The sequence below is a fragment of the Pangasianodon hypophthalmus genome, chromosome 15 (assembly GCF_027358585.1).
Source record: "Pangasianodon hypophthalmus isolate fPanHyp1 chromosome 15, fPanHyp1.pri, whole genome shotgun sequence".
Taxonomy (NCBI): domain Eukaryota; kingdom Metazoa; phylum Chordata; class Actinopteri; order Siluriformes; family Pangasiidae; genus Pangasianodon; species Pangasianodon hypophthalmus.
In genome coordinates, this window is record NC_069724.1 from 10,362,501 (window position 1) to 10,388,896 (window position 26,396).

General features: G+C 38.1%; 1 protein-coding gene across 1 annotated transcript in view; it reads right to left on the reverse strand.

Annotated features, from left to right (window-relative positions):
* Window positions 1-4,011, reverse strand: part of lhfpl2a (LHFPL tetraspan subfamily member 2a) — a 28,052-nt gene extending 24,041 nt beyond the window's left edge. Inside the window, exon 1 of the mRNA XM_034311002.2 lies at window positions 3,875-4,011. The gene's annotated coding sequence lies outside the window, so the exon portion shown is untranslated. The remainder of the gene's footprint in view (window positions 1-3,874) is intronic.
* Window positions 4,012-26,396: the final 22,385 nt, after the last annotated feature.

Consider the following 26,396-nt stretch of genomic DNA (forward strand, 5'->3'; position numbering starts at 1 on the left):
ATTCCCTCCCTCATTCCTTCCTTCGTTCCCTCCATCTGTCCATGTCTCCTATGAACAGAAAAAGCACCATAACAGGGATTTCTGTCCTGATACACTGTAATGAGCTGACAGCGAATGTCGTAATGTAATGTCAGCGAATGTGCTTTGATATTCCCTGTTATCTCATTACATTAATAAATGTCCCTTCGGTACGGTGGCCTGTAAGTGCAAAACACATTAACAAACTAAAAATGGGACAAAAAAAAAAAACAAAAACACAACATTACCTGAAAACAGAAAAATCCTTATTCAACAACACATGCTTGTTGCGGAATGGCTACAATGTGTGTCAGTCTGAGAGCTGGAGGATGTTTACAGTAAGAGGAAATATAAGCCTAAGTGAATCAACTGATGCTTTTATTAATGCTCATTTTGACCAGTGGTATTCATATGCTGTTGCTTGGGTCCCTGGAGGACTAGTGGTTAGGTCATGGTGCTCTCACCACTGCGGCCTGGCTTCAATTCCCGGGTAGGGAACCGACCCCAGCCACAGACAGGGGTTGCACACGACAGTGCACTCCCAGTGCCGGTCCCAAGCCCCCATGAAATTGGGGAGGGTTGCATCAGGAAGGGCATCTGGTGTGTAAAAAAAAAAAAAAACCCTGCCAAATCAAATATATGCGGACCAGTGATCCGCTGTGGTGACCCCTAATGAGAGCAGCCGGAAGAAGAACATCAACATTCATATGCTGTTGCTTCAACTTTGCAACTTTGAGCATTAAGACACTGAAAATTCACCTAAAGGAAGCAGGGTTATTCAGAAGAAACAATTCCTGCTCACTATAATAACATACTTAACTTAAGATAAGATAAGATGTACCCTCACATTAAACTGTTTTTGCTGGGCTAACTAGATAGCAGACTGAAGAAGTGCAATTTTCTTTCCTTTTGATACACCGTGTCCAATCAGTAACGAGCATGTGATGGTTAATAAGGACCTCCTGTTTCCTTTTTGAGTTCATGCTGATGTGTTGCTGAAATTTCTGTTGTGTTTTTGGGTTTTTTCTTTCGTTGTCTGATTAGCTGTTGTATTTTCTGTTTATTTGCTGTTGAGTTTTTGGTTTGTTAATGCGTTTTGCACTTCTGTCCTATTAGAGCTGCTACAATAAGAACACTGTCCAGACCCACATCAACAACTGTCCTTCACCAAGTAACTGACTTAACCTCCTTTTGTCTGTTCATCAAAAAAAGGGACATTACACACACACACACACACACACACACACACTCCTTCACACATGAACTATCACTTGGCAGCGGTTGCTTAGTTTCTGCTAGTAAACGATAGTCAGTTTAGGGATAAACATTTACATATAGCTGGTTAGCTAATGGTGTTATTGGATACTGCTGATTTATTGATTTAATATAATGTCTGTATTTCTGAATAAATCTGAACTTCAGTATTTATAGAATAACATACACTAGTTCACTGGAGACAGTGTGTCAGTGTCTCAAAAGCTAGAACGTGTTTGCCAGAACCATACACACATTTTACAAACCCTCATTTATTCATTCATCTTCACACAGAAAATGAAATGCTGAGTGAACTGTGTTTAGAGTTTTGTACATTAAGGAAACACGAGGTGAACATTGGTTACTGAGAAATGTGTGTCAGTGTAAGTATGAAAAACTGTAACAATCATTCAGAGAGAGAAATTGAATCTTTTGCATTAATCTCAGAGTGTAGCGTGTGTTGTGTGTCAGTAAATGTCTCCGTGCAGCAGGTTCATGTGTAATTATTATAGTGAACTGTTTTTAGCGATGTACCGTTACAGCCCTGGTTTTATGATTCACCAGCTGCTGGCCACAAACTGCTTTATTCTCTTATTTATAACTTCTAACACAAACTAAGTGATGACCTCAGTTTGGAAAATATACTGACCACAAACAGCTGTTAAAGAGACAGAATCAGAGAGCGAGAATGAGAGAGAGAGAGAGAGATGCTTCCTAACCCTACGTTCACACTAGTGAGCTAGCGACAGGCAATCATTCATGATTTCAGTGACCAGCAAGTGAGATTTGAACTGAGATTTTCTCAATTCTATGCAAAATAAGGCACAGTAAAGCAACAAATCCAAATGACTGACTCAAAAGTTTCCTCAGACGAATCCAATGGCATGCGTGGTCTGACGTGTCTTCAGTTCCCCAGTCACAACTTTAGTTCTTACCTGTAATTAGTTCCCATTTAGTGTTTGATGTGCAAAATGGAAGAAAAACTTATAAACATGGTTTTGTCTTATCTTGTATATACGATAAGATGGTATTATCTTATCTTTACATAGAGACATTGCGAAGAAAAATAAAACGTGGAAGGGAGTAGCTGAGATTGTTGGTGCCTCTGGTGAGTGTACTGTATAGCTAGTACAGTTAAGTTTCTTTGCTAATCAGAGAATAAAACTAGTACGAAGCCTAGCACATAAAATGTAACCAAAAACAAACAATTTTCACACTGATTAGTGCATAATTAATGTTTAACTAGTAAGTTTTAGAAGCTATACTATATATAACTACTACCATTTCCCATTAGAACTAAAAAAATACACTGCACCAGCCACACCCACAAGCAATAACAGTAGCGGTTGTTGTACGGCCACAAGCGACCAACTACAAGCAACATAAGTCAATTGTAGCCTAATAATGTGAATATAGGGTTAGTGCTCTGGTCCTGTAATGCATTTGCCAGTGTGATTGCTGTAGTGTTCACTCTAGGAGACTGTGAGTAATACTACTAATACTAATACACTGTGCTGCATTTATTCAATCTTTACACCATGATCAGATCACACACTCACACAAAGTTACATATACAGAGACATGACTGTTACCATACACAGGCCAGTAAACCAGTGTGTGTGTGTGTGTGTGTGTGTGTGTGTGTGTGTGTGTGCACGCATTTTCAGTGTGTCATTTCAGTTTGATGATTTGAAGAGACTCTATTTTCCGCTTTGAGGTCATGTGACTATAAAACGCCATTAATTAATCAGTAATTAATAACCAAGTCAACACCCATGCAAATAAATAAACATAAATACAAAAATAAATACAGACTGAAATGATTAAGGAAATAATTAGTAAATAATCATTAAATAGTAAATGAATGATTCAATAATGATGCTGATGTAATTACATAATAAAAAAAATGGAAAAGTTTTTAAATAAGTATAATAAATACATCAAAGCTAAAGATATTAAATAAATAAGTAAAATAAACAAACTTAACCACGTGCTGATGAAGTAAATTTTGAGGTAATCAGTCATTAAATAGATAAGCTGAAATTGTCAATACAGTTGCCTGAAGTTATCAAATAAATAAACAATAAATGAACAAAAAGTAAAATAAGCAAATAAATGAATGAATCAATAGATAACTAACTAACTAACTAACTAACTAACTAAACAAATAAATAAATACTGCTTGAGGTACATATGTAAGTGAATAAATAAAAATTTTGGTTACTTTGTCTCCTCCAAGCTTAGTAATCTTGTGAACTGCAGTTGCAGTGCATTCTGGGAGAATGTAAAATGCACTTTCAGAACAAAAGAAGGAGAAAAGAATGAGACCCCCCTTTCACTCCACCCTCCCCCACACCATCTCTCCAACCCCGCTCCTCCCCCCTAAACTGCCCCTCACCCACCATCACCCCCTCCCCTGCCACGAGTTTCCTCTTCGCTCAGACACACGACTAAACTGGTGCACACACGCTCACACATCACACACACACACACACACTTAATTAGCTTACAGAAAATTCACGTATGCTGGAATGAACATGTGTAACGCGTGTCTATAACGGATTTATAACTGGTCTAATAAAGTGAGAAGAGAGTTACTCACCTCTCTCTCTCTATCTCTGTCACTCCCTGTCTCAGTCTGTCTTTCGTCCCTCTGTATGATGTCGCAGGCTGAGATTTTATCTTGAAAATGTTAGCTCAGTGTGGAAAGCTGAGTGTAACTGGAATCAGAGCAGCTGCTGTGGAACAACTGTCTCTCTCCATCAGTCTGTCTCCATTTGTGTGTCTTTCTGTCCTGGAGTCATTTCACTGAGGTTTCACCCTCCCTTTGTCTATTACTCTCTCTGTCTCTCTCTCTTTAAGTGTTAGTAAAGTAAGTAAATGTGTACTGATTCTTTACTATATTATTTATATATACAAAACACATTATATGTAAATAATCAGACTCACATATCACAAAACAGCAGTTCAGCCAAAAATAGAATGTCCCCAGTGTACCTTTACTTCAGTGTGTGAAGTTCAGTTCTTACATTTTGCACTTAAGCTATGAGCCTAATGTAGCTAACTAGTAATAGAAGCTTCTAGTTTAGCACGGTGCACCATACCTGTATGTGTAATTCATCATACATTCACCTTTAGAACATGCCATTTGAGTAACATTTGGAGTAAAGGAACATTGTGGATATTTATAATTCATGGCTAAAGTGTCCCTTCAAACCACATGGCTGCTGATGTCGAGTGTTTATACATGTTGGTTTTGAGAAATGTTCTGGAGTATAACAGCAGGACACCACCTTGCCTCTGACACGCTCAGGGATTAATTATGTCTTCATCTAAAGCTCATAACTCAGAATTTCCAATGTCTAACTAGGAAAAAACAACCAACCATCCAAACAAACAAAAGTCAGGAAGGGTCTTCTCAACTCAGAGTTCAGCAAGTGACGTCAAATCAACATGGCTGCTCACAGCGTGAACAGTGAACAAAGTAGCACTTCTTTACTTGTAAATGAGTTATGCTGTACACTGTTTTGAAGCGGTAAATACATCACTCATCACTGTTAGCTGGCTAGATTGTTGCTAACCAAAGACAAACATGGAGGCGTCCATGTTTTTTTCCCCACTTTGTAGCACAAAAGCATGGAGGTCGACAACGGTTCTGTGTTTCAACTTCCCACTTCCAAGGCTGCTTAAAGTCATTTTTCTGGTTTGATCTTCTGGAATGTGGATCAGCTGACTGAGATACCACACACACACACACACACACACACACACACACGATATCTTAAACATGCATTATATTGTTATCATAATCCCTTCAGAAACCCCCTTACTCCTACATTCCAATCCGCAGGAGGGTCCCTAGGTAGGGAGCATGTGTGCTGTTTTGGCAAAGTGTGTCCCCTGCAGAAGGCAGGATGAGGACTGTGCTCTGTAAAGCCAGTTTTACACTGTGCAGTTTCTTTTAAGATTACTTGTCACGCTGTACAAGATCCCAATAAAATCTTGACCAAATTCTCTAACAGACTGTGTGATAATATGTTCACCATGTCATCTCTAATGAATGACCCATGATTGTAGAAAAGGACTACATTCTGTATACACTCAGAATTTCTTCATCGGCTCTCTTAGCTCACAATGGCACTAAATCAGTCGCCAGTGAGAACGTCACATAATGTTTTCTAAGACTGCCAATCTCAATTCACAGCCACGGATTTCTTTACGGTATGAACTGCGCAATTTATATCAGCAAAAGCAGCTCAAAGATGCAGTGTAAAGCTGGATTAATGGACTTGTTATGCTTCATATCTGAGATGAACCTCTGAAATGAAATGAACTTCTCAAAGACTGAAATGTTTCAGTCATTCAGAAGATTAGAAGAAGATTAGCTGTCCATCAAACAAGGGGGCGGGACAGTAAACAGGAAGGTGTGGTGTGTGAATGTGTTTTAGTGTTGTCTCTTTATTATAATTTAATATAATGATAAATATTAACAGTGATGATTGTGATTGTATGCAGCAGAGTTTATCTTACAGCAGGCTGAAATAAAATCCTGTGTGTGTGTGTGTGTGTGAGAGAGAGAGAGGGAGAGAGACAGTTCACCACTGTGCACACTTAGAATTCCCAAACCCACACAATGGCTTTATTTACTCCTGTAAAAGGTCAAAGATCATCTTCTCCCAGGGTTTTCATGTCAGAGACAAATGAGGTGTCAGTAAACCGTTAGGATTGTGTGTGGTGTGTGTGAAGTGTGTGTGATGCAGATCAGGACCTTGCAATATGTCCTGCTTTGGCAGTGTTTGATGTGTGTGTGTTTTCATTTATTTTTTATTTATTACAGACCAACAGACAGACAGATAGGTACAGTTGTGTGAAGGAGTCACCCCCTAGAGGAGCACATGAGCTGTACATCAGTAGTAAACACATCTGTAGAATATATTTGCCTTACTTTTACCGTCACATTGATTTTATATTGCTTTTATATTTCTTTTATATTACTTTAATTATTATACTTTTAGTCCCTTTTTACACACATTTTTGTTATTGTATTTTTATTTGGGGGCCAAGTTATTGTATTTTTATTTGGGGGGTGTGTAGGTACCCTATTGTTATTGTACCTTTTCTTCTTCCTCTTCTTCTTCTTCTTCTTCTTCTTCTTCTGGCTAGGGTGTCTATGGCAGCCCATAGAACCATCTGGTAAAAAGTAGTGAAATTTGGCACCCTGTCTGGAGAGAGTCTAAGGGACTTTCTGACCAAATTTCGACCAAGGGCTGGTAATACTCTAGTGCCAAATGTGTCCAAAATTTAAAAGCCATCCCTGGATTCCCTGGGTCGAGACAAGTGCAATGCACCCTATGACATCAATTTCTGCCTAGATAGCTTTTCCACCATCTTGGTATAACATTTTCTGCAAAACTTGGTAGGCATCTTCAGGACCATGACCTGAAGCTATGCAACAAATTTTGCACCAGCACCACCTACATGTCAAAAGTAACAATAGCATGCTAAAAATGCTTACATCTAACTTCCATTTTTGCTACTCCTCCTCCAAATTTTGTCCAATCTTCACCACACTTTGCTCACAACATCTTGAGGCCTGTCTAAACAAAAGTTATCAAAGGATCTCTGATTTTCAAAACTGTTCTCCAATAATACACTGGCAGATGTATGACTCAAGTGCTGGATCAAACCCAGCACGCTGTAGTTGTGCGGCAGCAATGCTACCCCTGAGAAGGACAGATTGTTTTTGACACTGTATTCCCTTATTTGAAATTATTGATGTTATAATTTACTGGATTTACCATTGCTTTTTGTAGGTTGTATCTGCAATTCACTGTACTTTTTATATAGTGTAAATTCTTTTGTAGATAATACTTTTTGTATTTGTAAATTCATGGAAATAACATTTTGATACTTGGTCTCATAGCATTTAGTGTACCTTTAATTGTAAATCCACACTGTATTTTGTACAATGTTCAACACATATACTTACGTATATATATATATATATATATATATATATATATATATATATATATATATATACACATATATATATATATATACATAGTAAGTCATTCCTGGTTCAATGCAGTAAAAGTTTTCTGGTGTAGTGCTTTGAATTTATCATTTTGTGTGTGTGTGTGTGTGTGTGTGTATACGCTTTCTTTTGTGTGCCATATGAGTGCCAATATGTTTGGTATATATGGAAGAGTGAATGATTTTGGGTTTGGTATTTGCTTTTTGGATGGATGTTTGGGGGTTGTGAAGATGCGTGAGGTGTTTTGGAATTGTGTTTTGAGAAAATGTGGTAATGTTCAGTGAAGAAAATCCATAACTAATTATTGTTCTGGTCTCAGTTGTTTTTTTATAGACACTGCTGAAAATCATCACCAGGGGGCGACCACACACTGACAAATTGCTGTCAACATGCACAGGTTCATGGAGCTGGAGGTCACTTGTTGAGTGTCTCTGTGTCTGTCAGGATTGAACTCAGGTGTCAGGTGTGAACTCAGTCTATGAAAGTGCTAATTTCATATGCTAACTGCTAATTAGCCTATTAGCCAGCTGGTTTAGGGTACAGTAGGCAATATTTGTTGTTATGCACTAGCAAGTTTTAGGTAGTTTCAAAATGTATTCACCACAAACAAGTCATAAAGTTTTGATGTGGATTAGCTTACTGCAGAATCCACCAATAATGAAGTGCTTTTTCAAAATCAAACAATGAATAAACACAGTGGCCCCAGTAAGTATTTGGACACTTGAGTCACACTTACAAATAAAAAAAACAAAAAAACAAAAAATTTCACTGCATTAGAAAACATGTCAAAAAAAGTGGTATTTATTTTAAAGAAAGATGCCATAAGCACAATTTTCAAGCAAAACGTTTCCCAAAAATAGATTATGCTTAAAAACATAAAAAATGAAAGTATGCTTTCATACATTCATACATTTGGAAGTGTGGCTTAGGTGTCCAAATAGTTTTATAAAATAAATCTGACAATTATTTTATGATGTTGTGGTTAAAACCGTTTAACACACTTCTCAACCAAAAGGCCATTTTCTCACATTTACATGTATTACACTTAAAGGTAAGGAGCGGGTTCCTGGAGGACTAGTGGTTAGGCATCAGCACTCTCAAGGCCATGGCCCAGGTTCAATTCCTGGCTAGGGAACCGACCCCAGCCACTGGGGCTGCACAAAACAGAGCACTCCCATGCTGGTCCCATGTAAAGACAGAGTGAGAAAGTGAGTGAGGGAGAGAGAGAGAGACAGACGGAGAGAGTGAAATAGACAGAGACAGTGTGAGAGATAGACAGAGTTGTATAATGGGGGCAGTGAAAGGCACAGGGTGTAATTATTATTATTATCCTAAACACGGAGCATGTGTAATTTATTAAACAAGCAACAAAAAAACAACAAAAACTGAAGTGTACTGAGTAAACATACTGCTCTGTGTTTGCCCCGCCCCTTAAATGTTTCCAAGGTTACAGGACCGAGCATAGACATCAGATATCCTTTAGAGGGCGCTGTGATCTGCGGGATGTCCTTTATCTATCACGAAACACACACACACACACACACACACACAGGTCTTCATTAGTATGGAGCTGACAGACGGATTCCCCAAATCAACAATGAGGCGCACCTGGTCGCCATGGTAATGGCAACGTCAGCAACAACACAGCAAGGGAAACCCTGGGTGTGTCCTCTGGAATGTACTCTCTTTCTCTCTCTCTCTCTCTCTCTCTCTCTCTCTCCCACACCCACCCACACACACACACACACACACACACACGCACACACACGCCTAAGGAGTTGCTGTGGCTACGGTACAAAGGTAACTCAGGTCAATGTAACGCCGCCCACTTTCACTTCACCTACAACTGCTTGGTGGCATGCAATGTTTCCACGGCAATGCTGTGTTTGGGCCGGAAGTGTTTCGTAAGAGCAAGTGTTGTGGGAAAACACACACACACACACAGAGGAGATCACACAGTTTATTGTAGTCACAGGTATTTCTGCAATGTGTGTGTTTAAGTGTGTGTGTAATTGGTGTAATACAGGTTGTGTAACACAGGTAATCTTGGTAAGTGTTTGTGATCGCTCTTGTGAAATCCCATTAGAATTCACTTTCCTCTCTTTAATTTCGATGTCAACTGAAATGTGATTAGATCTAGTTTTCAGGTCTTTTTGTTTCTGTCCTAAAGTGCTGTGGAATTCTGGGTTGTGACTGATCAGAAGGTGTTGATTTATTTTCTATAACAGCAGATCTGACAGTAGTGCAGCTGCAAACCACAGGTTTACATGAATGCACTCATTCTAATATGTTGTTTCTATAATAACAACTTATTCACATGGACTTGTATGACAGACCCTCCTCATAATAAATGGATTAAACGTGTAATTTTTGATATGGTGAAGTTTCATATAGATGTATGTTTGTTTATTTAACATTTATGGAAGGAGTCTCCAGTCTCAGCACTCTAACAATCAAAGGTAAAGCTGTAACTTTAAGTTTTCAGACATGGGAAAGTCTTCAGAACAGAGTGGTTTATGTTTTGCTGTTTCTCTGTAACATGACAAGCCACATTTGTTTTGCCATATTAACAACAAAGAAGAGGAAAAAGAGAGGCTGGGGAGGGAATGACTGTTTATAGCTTCTATAACATATGTGATAACAGGAATTAACTTGGTTTACCAATGTTGGACAGCATTAAATGTAACTATAAAGGGATAAACAGTATGACATGCTGTCCAATAATAAATTGAAAAAATTGTAATCATTGTTGTCGCTGTGGCATAAGAAGAATAAAACACATGAGGACCATTGTTATTGGAAAATAATCATGTTTGGGGTGGTAACAGTAACTCCGCTTCATCACACCACACCGTCACTCAGTATTTTACTATAACAGCAACATACACAGTGTTTATTTTGTACTTATGGTGTTGTGCAGTACAGGTTTGTGTGGTAAAAACTCTGGTAATAGTGATAAATTCATTAAGGTGCAAGAGAGTAACCATGTTAGCGAGACAATATGGCTGATATTTTACTGATAAAACCCCCTAATTTAGCTTTTGTCAATCATGGGTGATGTAAACGCACTAACTGCTTCAGTGAGATATTTCAGCTAATCTGTCTGATATATAAATGATGTGGCTGGGCCGAATTTATGTAAACTGTCCTCTGTCCTCAGGCAGCACTGCGGTCTTGGTCTCTGATTAATGCAGCCGAGGTTGTAGAGCTTTTCTAACAGTTTATCCTAATTGACTTTATTCCATTATATACATGTGTGAAGAAAGCATTAAGAAAGACGAGCTACAAGCAAAAGCAGATTTTTGTGTATGTATATAGAATGTATATATAATCACACAAATAAATTCTAGTGCTAAACCGGAGGTTATAAGCTTCTAATACTTGTTAGCTACATCAGCAAATGGGGTAAATGGACATTGTGGACATTTAATTTCAGCTAAGCCACCCCTTTAAGAGAGAATGCTAGCAGCACTTTAACGTAGCATGCCACTGGCTAATGTTGGCTTTGTTCACAGAGACATGGAGGCAAATTGGAGTAATAAATTTTCCCTCAAATGGCTAAACGAAGAGACATTTCAGCTTCAGCTTTAAACCAAATGTTAATTCATTCAAGCTGTAAAATATTCATCTGCCATAATTAACCATCCTCTCAGAGTAATTAATTAAATATCAATAAATCACAGCAGCAGTAATGATAGATTAATGATTTATTAGCATTTACCCTCAGATGTGTAGTCATGATTATCACACAGAAGGTTATTAATGTAGATTTCTTACTTCATTAACACTGAATATGAATAATTCAACAGCTCGCTGGTGTTTTTGGGAGAATATTAATGGTACAGCTTCACTGATCTAATTTATTTCAGTGTAATTTCATTTTTTCTCCTTTTACAGGCAGTGTGAAGGTTAAACTCTCTCCCTTTTAATGATTAAGATAATCATTAAAACCGTCATCCATGTGGTCATGCGAATTATTTGCGACAAATGGCGTCAAACTGGAAACAGAACATTAGATAAAAGAAGATAAAACACTGCAGGCTGTATGATTGCGTGTCCTGTGTGAATATAAAGGCAGATTTTATCTCTGTGATCATAGCTGTGATTATAAATTCCTTCTCATTGACTTGTTCCCTTTTTCATACTAACAGCCTCCCATAGTGGATGTTTACTCATCTGATTATTTTATTAAATACAGAGAATATACTTCAGTCTCAGTTTTACTTGCTGTCATTTTGCTAACAGTTAGCATCGGCGTGTATTTGTGGCCTGTCTACTCATACAGGATGCTATTACAGCTTTGTTTATTTTTTTTTGCCATTGAAATGTTCAAAAGTTCAGGCAGTATTATGATGACAGACAGAAACTCACAGACAGGGTTGAACCAGTTAGCAGTATTAGCTTAGACATAATGTGTGCTAGCCAGGCTGAAAGCTACCAAAACAGCTAGCTCATATGAATAAATATCACCTTTGCTAGCTAATTAGCATGTTACTGTGTGCGTGATAATGTCAAAACGCAGAAAGCAGGAGAAAATTATCGCCCCAGGCAATATGAACTCATGCTAATCATGCTAGCTAGTATGAAGACTGAGAAAGCTCAGATTATTTTAAAATATGAATCTTTATCTTACATTAAGATCATCAGAATGCCCCAACATGATTTAGTGAGCTAGCTGTAGATAATGTGTGTGTGTTTTAAATCATTCATTGATGCATTTATAATTTATGACTCCACAGTACTTTATGTTGATTCCCTTATATTCTGTACACAAACTGACTGAAAGGACATTTTCCCCACATGCTAATTCTTTTATGTTACGGTCTTTATATTTTGTACGCAAACTGACTGAAAGGACATTTTCCCCACATGCTAATTCTTTTATGTTACGGTCTTTATATTTTGTATGCAAACTGACTGAAAGGACATTTTCCCCACATGCTAATTCTTTTATGTTACGGTCTTTATATTTTGTATGCAAACTGACTGAAAGGACATTTTCCCCACATGCTAATTCTTTTATGTTACGGTCTTTATATTTTGTACGCAAACTGACTGAAAGGACATTTTCCCTACACGATAATTCTGTTATTCTGCTCATCATGACCGGACGACAAACTGACTAAATCCATGTGTAGTTAAATTACAGCTCTACAGCTAATTATATTTGATCATGACATCCCTAACATCTATCACTGTCTCTCTCTCTCTCTCTCTCTCTCTCTCTCAGTTTCCCCTTGACTCTGCACTCTGTGGAAAACAGGATATGCTGAGCGTCTTTTCAGACATAAACAGTGTTTCATTTTAAAAACGTCTAGACGATATTTTTATTAGCACTAATGCTAGTGGGCTAATTAGTGTTTTATTGTGTAACAAGACTGGGACTTTTCCTCTTTGTTTTTCCAGGCTTTTGTTACACTGTGTATCTGTGTGTGTGTGTGTGTGTGTGTGTGTGTGTGTGGGGCAAGTTGGTAAGTCGAATTGGAGCCATTGTTATTAGCGTATGGTGAGTGAGGGGGCGAGTAGAGGGTTTTACTGTGATTTGTAACACCACCACAGTGCACAGTCAGGTCTAAAGTCCCAAACAGTGACGAAAATAAAAAAAACACATCTTCATTCTGTCAACTGACTATAATATCTGAACATTATTACACAATATCAATCATACAAAGCTCATTAGCTTACTTGCTAACGGCTGCTGTGTAGCTCCAATTGAATGATTAAAAGTGTCTGACTGAACTGTGTGTACTGTTTATTCTTACGCTTTGATATAACATTAAATAAAATCATTGTTTATTTCCCAAAATACATGTTTAATATGGTTCTGTATTATTTATTGTTTTTTTTTAACCACACCCATTTGAAACATGGACATGCCCACCAGCATGGAGCAGAAAGAGGTGGAGATAAACAAGTGGAGTTCATCACTAATTACTATCCCTACCAGAACATTGGGCTTATTAAGACTCAGTCTTTATTACTGTTATTACATTTACAAGATGTACATGAATTGTTCACTTATTCAGAGTTTAGTTGTGTAATGGGGATTTCATGCTGAAATTGTGGACATCAGTATTCAGACCATAGAGGAAACTACAGACTTAAGTGCTATATCTTGCATGATCTTTGCTTGAGCATTTAGTATAATAGAGGATTGAATTTGTTATGAACAAAACTATGAATGAACCTAAAGTGAGCTGTAAGTGGAGCACTTGAGTGCTAGGTCAGCGTATCCTTCAAAACCACATTTGAAATGGGAACATCTTCTTTATAGGAGAGTGCATTGAATTACCAAACAACACTGCCTTTAGTTTATTCAGGGGTCTTCTAGCTTATCTGCAAAGGGCAAAGTGGCTGCAGGCTTTCATTCCAACCAAATAGGGGCTATATCTGATTCCACTTGTTTAATCAGTACATCTTAGTCTCCAGTCAACACTCAGGTATGCCTCCTCTTTGGCTGGAATGAAAGCCTGCAGCCACACCGTGGATAAGACTGATGACCCCTGTTATTATTAATTCAACAACTGAAAATAGTGAATTAAAAGCATGATAAATCCTACATCCCACCCACACACAGTGATTTCATAACCTTAATATTAAAAAAAAAACCACAATCTAAAAAAATAAAATGCAAAATGATAAGATGTGCTGGATCAAGTGCTATTTTATAAGCTGCTGAAGAATGAGAATGGAGGCCACATTGTTAAATCAAATAAAAAAAAACTAATTGCAGTGGTCAATGTGATCATTACAACTAATAATTCATGCAGCAAGATAGGGAACATACTAGACTCCAATTACATTTATTTCAATGCTTTCCAGCTTTTCATTCATCTATTATTATATTAGTCTTTTTATTCTTCATTTTTTAATGAAGTCTCTCATATTTTTTTCTCTTGCTTTTATGCTACATCGTATTACATTTGCAGCAAAGGAAAAAAAGCTGTTTTCGTCTTCAGTCTGCATTTTCTATCCCTGATTTTTTCTTTCAGTTTTAAACAAAAGTACTTGTGATTAAAGGCACTTTTTGGCACTTACAGAGCAAGCTACACTTACAAAGCAGCTGTGTAACCCAACTGTGAATATTCTGAACTTTTCCCCATGTTAATATTAACATTTTTAAGACTTAAGTTCAAAAGACTCTGATTATGACCCTAAATAAATGTTTAGCTGTTTAGCTTGGATGGTGGATTTAGCATATTGGCTGGCTCAGTGAAAAAAAAGATCCCTCAAATCAATTGGAATCCTCTATAACAAAAGACCAACTGTTGTAGAGTTATACATCGAACCTACAAAGTTTCCCCCAGATGGACCACAAAAAGTGTTAAATTATAAATTTTTTTGCCAGTCAGGTAGCATTCATATGAAATATCTCGACTTTAAACACAGTTAACATCAAGCCTATGCAAGTGCCCCAAAATAAACTTATATAAATTTCTTCATCACTCTAAATAATTGACTCAGATGTGCAGCTCTGACTTAAGGTTTCATATTAATATGGAGCAGATTATTTTAGAAAGTCGAACCTCGCAGCACAATAAAGCCTGTAATTGAGGGCAAGGCAAATTAATTACTCATGAATATTCATGTGGAGATGCTCCTCCCATTCAGTCATCTATGATGGTTATGACGCTGGAGTAAATATGGGATTTTGGCTATTATGATTATTTACAGATGTGTTCAGTGGCATGTGTGTGTGTATGTGTGTGTGTAGCAGGTATAACCAAATCATTGCTGTGTCTCGGGGGGAGCAGTGCTTTGAGATAATTGCACACCAAAATGTGTGTCCCAGGCACCACACACACACACACACACACACACACACACACACACACACACAGAATTTGGTCAGTGGTTTGGAGTTTGGAGTGGTTGGAGTGTTGGGTTTCCCCTGAATGTGTTCTCACAGTGAAAGAGTGCAGTTTTGCCTGTGTGTGTTTATGTGTGTATTGTAATTATTTAACACACTCTGTATTATTAGTGTCTATAAAACCCCTGTACTCCAGTCACAAGGCAGTATAAGGGCTGGTGTCTTTTTAAAGAATGGTTAAATCTGTAGTTTACGATGAATAACATTCTAACAATTCATTTCTTTTGATGTTGTAAATAATTGTTTGTTGTCATGACTATTACACTTCAAATTTCTGACTAATCCTTCCTAACAGTTGTATCATTTTTCATTCATGATAATTAAAGTAATTAAAGGTGTTTTAATGGTTGAGAGGAAACTACTTCAGCACAGGGTTGGACGTCAGGCGTATCATTTTGTTTTAATAATCCCAATAAATTACTCCAACAATTACAGGTGTGTATGTATGTGTATGTATGTGTGTGTGTGTGTGTGTGTCTGAGTGTGACGCAGGTCAACACCGGTGCATTGTGCATTAATAATGAGGACATAAAGAGATGACACCCTGAATCATGCTGCAGTATCAGTGAGAGGTTTTAACCGTGATATCATCAGATATAGGTGTTTCCTAATGCACACAGTAACCATGACAACAAATGTTATCACGGTGGATGCTTTGTTTAATTTAATAAGTTTTGCTTTGGGCTTTTAATTTAGATTTTTCCATCTAAATTCACATTTACTCAGACACACACACACACAGCGAGGGGTTGTGATGGTGTGAGAGGGAGGCAGATGCTTTAACAGAGGGAGGGAGGAAATCCTCTCTAAATAAAGCACTGAAACACACACACAAACACACACACACACCCATACACACACATCCCTCAAGCTATATGTGTCCAGAATATATAATATAATAGAGTTATATCAAACTCCAGATGTTTCTGCACACACTGCACACTGGGTGTGTTTATAAAAATAATTATTTATAAATTTTATTATTGTTCTTAATATTAAATAATGAATCAAAAAATATATATTGTGTGGTTCTGCACTTTTACATAATACATTCAGTTTAGTTTTGTCTCAACTTGCTAAAGTTTCTGGTACTTTCCATCACTAAAAATGGCCAAGAACTGCCTACTTTCATGAACTCTGAAAACGAGTCTTTTCTCGTCTTTTCCTGCAGCTCTTCAGCAAACACGTAAGATTCCTGTATTCTCACCACAGATTATTACACACATAACTCTCTAGTAATGTTTAAACATGTTAGGTTGTGAACTTTTTTAATTCTGTAACTGTATCTTGCTCTAAAATGCTTGCTGTCAATTTCTTTGAGCTTGTGGCCAGAAAAGCGAACAGAAGTTATGAGATGCTCTGTGAGTCTGTTGATGGAGCCTCTGAGGCTGATTAGTTTGCTCTCAGTTCATAGAGTTTATTTAGTATTATTACAACCTGAAACTATTTTTATGCTTTCCAGTTGAAGAGCTACAAACCTGTGCTGCATCACAGTACACTCAGTATGGCAGAACATAGTAGCTATCTTCATGGTTTAATCTGACATGAAGAACACAGTGTGTCTATCGACTGTGTGTCTACTAGTCTGTTATAGAATTATTATTGGGATCATCTCATATAGTGTGACAAGTAATAATCGTAAAAATCCGCTGGGATCACACAGTGCAAAACCGGCTTAACATGACAAGCTGTGTTTTTTGTCTTAAATTTTAATTAATTAAGAGAAAGCTTTTTTTTTTGCTGATTTTCTGATGATGATTTGCACAATATTAAATGTAACTATAAAAATAACTAAAAGCAAAACGTATGATGTGTCATTCATTAATGATTAAAAATGGTAATAGTTGGCAAATTGCTGTGGTGTGCTTTGGGGTGGTAACAGTAACTTTGTATCTGGCCATATCACACCATTCTGGCATTTTTTTCTTTTTTTCTTTATATAAAGTCCTAAAGCAATGTTAATATTACAGATACTGAGATCATAATCAGATGATAATTAATGATTAATCCTGGCTGGAGCTGTAACGTTATCCCTGTATCTGACTGTTTAATGTGTAACTGTTTCATCAATAATGTGTAATGTTTTCTCCTCTGACTTCCTGTCAGTGTAAATGTAAACCCTGAGGACAAAAACAGAACAGAGCATTTATTAAAAGCTAAAACATACTGAAATATTTTCAGTTTTCTGGCCACACAGCTTCACACAGTGTTGATAGTTTTCTTACACTGTTACTTTTATTTTATCATAATTTTCACAACAGTTGGTTGTTAATAAAATCATTAAATTAAATCTTTAATTTAATCTGGATGCAGATTTTCACAGACTCTCAAGGAAGCTGAAATTCTGTTGCTCCGATTTGAGTGTTTTTTTTTAAAAGTGAAGAATTTCTTTCAGTCTCTCTGAATAAAAGACCTGTGTGTGTGTGTGTGTGTGTCTGTCTGTCTCTCTGTGTGTTTCACTGTGTTGGAACCAGTAAAAGGTTCCAGACTGGTGGGAAATCATTTCCTCCTGAAGTGCTGTGTGTGTTACAGGGAATCATTTCTATTCTGAGCTCAGTGACGTCACAAACTCACACACACACACACACACACACACACACACACACAATCAGAGCCAAAACGTGTTGGGAACCACCAGGAATAGAACAAACTAGAGAGAGCTTCTTCCTGAAAGCATAACCTACAGGCGGTCATGGACCAAAGCCACACACACACACACACACACACACGTACTGGAGGGTATCAATCCCATGATGCGCTGCCGTGTGTTATAGAGTTGGTGTGAGATACATGATATAACTACAACTTCCTGTTTTTAAAGATGATGTGCTCCTTTTTGTTCTCAGTGTTATATGAAAAGTGTTATATGAAAAAATATCTAAAAATATAAAATATATAATTTTCATCATTTCTGGGAAAGCTGTTACAATTTTTTGATGACTCATCCTGTACTAGGCTTGTGTTTGTCCAGTTAACCGCGCTATAGAACGTTCATTGCTGTACAGTAGCAGCTTTAGCAGTAAACATGGTTCATCTGCATGTCTTTGGCTAAAATTACACTATTCCCTTTTCCAGCCATTGCTTGATGGAGAAAAAGTGGTTAGAGTTTATTCATTTGGAAGTGGGTGAAATTTGCCCAAGTTGAGGGTTTTGTGATAGGCACTTTTCAGAGGAATGTTTTACCACCTTGAGGCTGTTCACTGCTGGAATGTCGCCACCTCAGATTGATGAAAAACATGACTTTACCTTTATACACCGTTGGGGCTTCTCCATCCGTAAGAATAAGTAATATCATTTTATCTACAACTCAGACGTGTCAGATGATATCAGCCTCCCAGTGATATCAGAGCCGCTGATGCTCGACCTTGGCTCAGACATGTATAACATAACTCCAGGTGTGGGTGAAGGTGGTGGTGAGAAATTCTCCAAAGCTGTGGTTAAACTTTTCACTGTTCTCCAGATTTAGCTAGTTCACTAAGCTTCTTTCAGATTTGTTTAAATTAATTGGGGGTATCGTAGTGGGTATCTCAAATGCTATTGGCTGTTGTGTAAATCAGTCAAACAGTTCAGTACACTGATATTCTGACTTCCTGTTACAAAAGGAATTACATCGACATATACGAAATCAAATCACGGCACTCAAGACATTTCATGGCGACTTTAACATTTTTTAATTGTTTCACGTATATGGAGAATAAACTCAGATTTACACTGACGCCTATGTAGGGAAATTCCACCTCTTATTCTCTTTCTTCCTCCCTCCCTTTATTTCTCCATCTCTTGCCAAAATATTTGACCTCATCTCTCTCTCCCCATCTCTTTCCCTCTCTCTCTCTCTCTCTCTCTCTCTCTCAGAGTAAAAATGCGCACATGATTCAGAGAGATAATTAGATCCAGGCCACGGGTCTGATCACAGTGGAGCTCTTTTCTGCACTCAGATTGTTTGAATTAGTGCAATTGCGTTATTTTTGGGCTGAATTGTGCCAGAGTGATGTCACATCACGCCACAACGGTCTCCTGATGACATCACACAGTGATATCACCCAGACGGGTGTGGTGTTAGAAAGACTCTGAAATTTGTACAGATGGAGAGCCGAGAGAGAGAGAGAGAGAGAGAGAGACACAGAGAGAAAGAAATTGTTTAAACCACCATTACACAATTAATCGATCTATCACTCACTCACTCACTCACTCACAAGGGGACCCCCAAATTAATCAAAAGCCATGAAAAAATATTTAGGATTTCAGTCCAGTGATCTGAATATTTTTAAAGAATTATTGCTTGACCTAGTTTAATACTTTGTTGAAACAGTGCTTTGATTCGTTCAGTTGTATGTCAATCATATTTGGCTTGTGTTTATTGGTTTAGGCTTTGCTAATGGGAGGGTTATGAACTCACGCAGGTGCAGTCACATGGCCTTTTGTTATTAGTTGGTTAATTGTCATAATGCCGAATAACAGATAGTGGATAGTGCAAAAAGAAAAAAAAACTTAAGAAGGTGAAGGTACTTTTCAGATTTCTTTGTATTTTCTTTGTATTTTCTTTGTATTTTATTTTAGGAATTTTAGGAATTTTATATTGCGACTAGTTTCACTGTGGCTTTTGTTTGACGGGCCACATTGCTGTCTGTTAACAATCCATTGTATTGTATTGTAAGACTTCATGTATTGGATGTGGCATCAAAAGGAGAACCAACTACACCTGTTTAATCAAGTCTGACTTGGAGTTAGTAAAACATTTTTTGTCACTGAAACATTAGGGACCATCACTAAAGTGCAGTAAAATACAGTGTGAAACGTTTAACGTCACCAACACATGATTTCAGTCACATCTTTCTGTACAGGAGCTATGAAATGCAAGCCATTCCAACCAACTACAGCTTGTGTAGACAAGCTGACCATAGCTGAGTTTTTCAGTTAGATATAATTAGATTAAATCATTAAAACAGTAGCTCCAAAACTATTCGAACTACAGCAAGTGCCTTCTACAGCATCCATTATCTGGGCATATTTAAACTCATTTAACCTAACCTTTAATGAGCATGTAATATAATCAAGCATTATAGCACAAGGAAGAGTGCTGTGGTACTGAGTATCGGCTCGGCTGTGATTTGGCCGCAGGTAATCACAAACGTGCTGATGTTCACAACAACAACCCAATTGCGAGAGTGAGTGAGTGTTGCTTCTATTCAACAGTTCTATCCACCTTATTTTCAGCATTTCAGTGGACTCAGTCGGTTGGAAGGTTTTTGTGTGAGACTTCTGGTTAGCCATTTCCTGTTATTTCAGCTGACTAGTTTGCATTCATCGCAGCATGTATTGACACTGCCATTTAAGATCGCATAGTTAATGTCAAAAGTTATGGATTCACTGAAAACTGATACTATTTGTGCAGTTAGGGGCTGCTTTAATAACTGGCACAAAGGAAATGTTTTGTTTTGACAATAAACCGTGCGCCAGGGCTGAATGTGGATGTGAGGCGCCATAGGATCTCCAGTCACTTCCTAAACAAGAGGACGCTGTTCGGCTTTGGTTAAAAGCTTTGAATCTAAAGAAACCACCAAAGCAACTTGTAACAAATCTCCAACAAAGGGCAAGGAGGAGGTGGGAACCGAGTGAACTTAAACGCAACGTTTAATCGTAAACAGAACACAAACATAACAGAAACCACAAACGTAGCACAAAACATAAAAACACGCGTGCATCTCTCTCCCTCTGCGTCTCCAGCCACTCCTTTATCCCTCTCTCCCACTGATTAGCCAACTCAGTGCCAGGCATGCATCCTCACAGCCGGCCCCTCCCTCCTGCTTGTCACACAACTGTACTTTTGCTCTTTTCACTTTGTGGAGAGAAGACCATATCCAGAAAAGTGTTTTGACTACGATGCTCTAGTGACTACTCGATAAGTTAAACTGTGTATGAACAAAGTTAAATGTTACTGAGATTAGCTAGTTGTTTGATAGCCCAGTGCTGTCCAGTGTCCCTAAACAGCAGGTGCTACAGACAAGGATTACGTTATTTCAGGAGCTGTTTGTTTCTGATATAACCATGAGACTGGGGAGCTAGCAAGCTGTTCATAACAGTAGCTTGCATAACATCTGTTCATAACAAACATCTGTTCTTAACAGTAGCTTGCATAGTCAAATAGTTCATAACTCATAGTTCTGAATTAGCAGCTAACAAAACGCAAAAAAAGTCTTGTACCTGAATAAAAGTAAAGGTTTTCTATTTAGATTTCTACTTGAGTTTAGTATAAAAATACTTGGAAATATACTTAGGAATCAAAAGTTAAAGTATTGTGAGTTATTGCAGTTAATAATAATAATAATAATAATAATAATAATAATCACAGCATCACCATAACAAATAACAGCAGTAACTCCCAGTACTTTTGTTACTTTACTACATTTACAAGCAAGCGCTTACAAACCGAAATGTATCAAGCTAATACTTACTTACAAAATAAGGAGGTCAAACAAGAAATTAATATCGAGTTATTAATATTTCAGACACAATACGGCCAAATACTTTGTTTATTTTTGCTCCGTCAGTGAATATAGTTCAACGAAAACTCAATGAAGCCACAGCTTGACGGAGCGTTGTGTGTTGCCATGCATCGCACAGACTGACTGACTGACAGGCCGTAGTTCAGGGGCTCCCAAACAGCAAATGACCCCAAATGGACATTATGAATTTTTTGTGACCATAAGCCTACATTTTTTTTTAAATCCAGATTTATAATATAGGACTACTGCAACAATTGAAAATTTTATGTTAGTAACATACATATTTATATATGAAGTGATTAAAAACCAAAGGAATATTCCTTGCAGTGATTTACCAGTCTGTTGTGCTGTTGTAGGAAAATAACCCATGCCAAGGTGCAAGCGGAGGAGCCTGGTTTATACTTGATTTTATGCACAGTGATGTTAAACACACTGAGCTCTGTCTCCTAAAACTTTCCGCTGTACTCATTATTGTTATCATGTGTCTCAAATCAAAAACTCGGATCTTACATTCAAAATAGTCACTAATATAGAAAATAGAATATAGAAAAAGACTGGTACACAAAACAGACCTTTTGAATTGAAGGCGACATGAGAGGAAAACTGTTTAGTGTTAGTACTCAGTAATGGTCTAAAATAGTACATAAGTATGCAATTGAGACACAATGCTAGTTTGTTTAGTGGAGGTAGATGGAGGGGGAAATTGATCCATTTATACTGCTGAGCTATGCTAGTGCAGCATGTCAGGAAAGTGAAAAAGACTAAAATAATATGTACCATATTCATGGCTTGTCTGAATGTGCACACGAAATCGGTCTTTGATATTTCTAATATTAATTGGTAAACTAAAGGAATGAAATATATGGGGATTGTGAGTTTCTCTCACAGCCCCGTTTGTAAATCAAGTTTGGGAACCCCTGCCGTAGTAAGTGTAGTAATCATTTCACTGTAACTAACTGTTACATGTAGCAAACACACATGATGCAAACAGTGAAATGTACCAGTGCTGTTATACTAAATATCTACAGTAAATTGGAACTTCAATTCAATTCAATTCAATTTTATTTGTATAGTGCTTTTAACAATGAACACTGTCACAAAGCAGGTTTACAGAAATACATTCAAATTAAATTAAATCAAAATAAATTGTAAATGTGTGAATTTATCTCTAATGAGCAAACCAGAGGCAACAGTGGCAAGGAAAACTCCCTGAAACGATATGAGGAAGAAACCTTGAGAGGAACCAGACTCAAAAGGGAAGCCATCCTCATCTGTGTGACAATGGGTAGTGCAATTATATATAAATCCCTTCTATAACTGTGTACTATATGGACAAATAGTGCAATTGTGCAACCAGGAAATTCATTACAGTTTTCACATGAAGTCTGGTTTGTTGAACCTATCCACTGTCCACTGATGGAGACCTGAGTGCAAAACTGTTTGCGGCAACCGCAGCCCCAAAGCCACCACAGCAATCACAGTCCCAAGCCATCACAGAACAACCCCCATATGAGATCCCCAAGCTATCTTCACAGCCCCCAAGTGGCACCATCCCCAGCAATCCCACTGATCTTCAGGCCGTCCATGTGGGGCCACCCCCAGCAGCAGCGAGCGATCTCCAACCGATGACAACTCCAACCAGAAGAACGGCATCAGGATGGATCAGGCAGGTCCAGAGAGCAGGTCGGCATCACTGGTATCTCAGGAGTAGCAGGTGACGCTCGACAACTTGGCTTGGCTTGTCCGATCAAATTAATGGAGCACAACTAACTGTTGTTTAATTATTAATAATTTATACTGATACAAAAATGGAAAAATGGTCATCCAACACAATTAATGAAAATGGCTGAGTAGTTGTTATTATATCATCATGTCCCATGTCACACAAAGAACTCCATACCCATGGTGAAGCATGGGGGTGGCAGCATCATGCTATTGGGCTGCTTCTCCTCAGCTGGGACTGGGGGTCCAGTCAAGATAGAAGGAATCATGGATAGCTCCAAAAACTTTGGCACAAATCCTGTAGGCCTCTGTTAGACGGCTGAAGATGAAGAGAAATTCAACAGGAGTGTGTAGACTTTTTAAAATCCATTGTAATTTTTTGAAGTTGTAGATTCATGCCATGGTGTATGTATAGGGCCCCAACAATGGTTGGCCAGGGGCCTCACCACCCTAAGTGCACCCCTGCTTACATTCAGTCACTCACACACTCAGTCACTTACACACTTCATTGCTCACTCAATGTCAGTGAGTCACCTCTTTGACCAGACCTAAACTGAAGTGAAGTGAGGCAATCTGATTCCCTTTCCACACTGACCTCGTTACCTTTCGGCACTACCTGTGCGTGAACTTTGCTCTGCTTTACAGTTTGTTACGCAATCAGGTGTACTTCGATTACCTGGTTGCTATGACGCATGTTACTATGACAACGGCTCCACATTCCAGCACAAGCAAATCATGGAGCCAAATAAGCAACAATAAAAACCATTACATACACGCACACACACATTAGGGTAAAGGGAACAAAGTGCACAAGGACAGCTCACTTCCGACTCAGTCTGTGACGATACACTGTGAATAAACAACGCTGCAGTGGTAGAATTTATAGTCCATTAGATTGGAAAACACTTAAAAATTACCAAATTGGCTCAACTGAGGGCAAGTGTATGACAGAGAAATAGACAAATACCATTATTATTATTATTATTATCATTATTATTATTAGAAAAATTTGTTTCACAGTTTCAGGGTTCCCACTTTGATCCTAAGCTCACTGTGTGTGCAGTTTTGCATCTTCTCCCTGTGTTCATGTAGATTTCCTCCAGGTTCTCCAGTTTCCTCCCACTGTCCAAAAACTTGAAGACGGGTGGATTGGCTACACTAAATTGCCCCTAGGTGTGAATGAGTGTGTGCATGGTGCCCTGCAATGGACTGGCTTCCCATCAGTGGTAAATTCACCCACCATGGCACCCAGTGTTACCGGTTTAGGCTCTGAATCTACCATGATCCTGATCAGGATAAAGTGGTTATTGAAGATGAATGAATGAATGAATGAATGAATTTAAAGTTGCATTGTTTTTTCATCAGATCCATCAGTACATAGCCGTGTGTGTGTGTGTGTGTGTGTGTGTGTGTGGACTATTGAATTGACTTCATTCTCAAAGGCATTACATAATTGTGTGTGTGTGTGTGGCAGGATTAGAAGATACACAAATCACACAACTTCCTCTGTTGGGTGGAGGAGGAAAGGTGTGTGTGTGTGTGTGTGTGTGTGTGGAGAGATGGAGGGACTAAAGAGAGAGAGAGAGAGAGAAAGAACAGGAAACAATGTCTCTCTCTCTCTCTCTCTCTCTCTCTCTCTGTCAGAAGGAAACAGACTTCACCCCAGAAACTTCAGTTTGCCCCAAACACTTGCCTGCATTATTAACTAACACTAAATGCTTCTAAATAATCAATGACAAGCTTTACTCTGATAAGAAACGCGAATAAATCTTAATCATGAACACAATTATAGTATCGATAATAAACTGATATAAAAATAAAAGAGGATTGAAGATGATAAATGGATAATAAATGAAGATGATAAAAATGATAATGGTTGAAACACAGCTCTTTCTTTTTCCCTGTATTACTATCAAGCAGGAAACGGGCAGCACATCATCTCTGGAAGAGAAATAAATGATTATAAATGATTTATAGAGATTAAGGTTGAGTGTATGAAGCTTTGAGTGAAGGTATAAAATCAGTGCAGAAGGAGTTTTATATATTTTTATATTTATATTCTGGAACTGAATTAAACAGTGAGTTTAGAGAAAGGGCCTGATGATGTCATCACTTTAGGGTGAACCCTGACTGACAGCGACATACGGGGGCAAAGTCTGATGATGTCACTGCAGACATTTAGACAGACACTAAGGCACTTACAAGAACAGCAAACAGGGACAACGTCTCTCTCTCTCTCTCTCTCTCACACACACACACACACACACACACACACACACACACACACACACACATAGGAGGAAGTGGGTGTGGAGACACCGATCTGATTTGTGGAGGAAGGAAAGGGCAGAGCGGGACACTGTGGGACAGACAGAGATTTTATAAGCTTTACATTCTGTCTCTCCTGCTTTCTGTTTAAGTCACACAGAGACACAGCCGCACACACACACACACACACACACACTGGTTTACTGACCTGTGTATGATAACAGTCATGTCTGTGTATATGTAACTTTGTGATAACAGTGAGTGTGATCTGATCATGGTGTAAAGACATAAAAAATGCAGACAGACAAAGAGAGACACAGACACAGAGCCGCACAAAGATACAGAGAAACAGACAGATGCATAGAGACAGAGATACATACACAGACACAAACACACGGATACACACAGACAAAGAGAGTCACAGACACAGAGACATACAATGACAAACACAGAGACACACAGAGACACACAGAGACAAACACACAGACTTATATACACAAACACACACAGAGCCACACACAGACACAGATATGCAAAGACACACAGGCACACAGAAACACAGTCATAGGCACACACAGACACACAGAGATGCAGACACACACATGCACACAGATACAGAAACACACATACAGACTCAAAGATACACAGAAACTGTGACAAGTTCTCAAACTTTACAACTGTGCACCACTCAAGAACAGCAGATTCAGGGTGATTACATGTG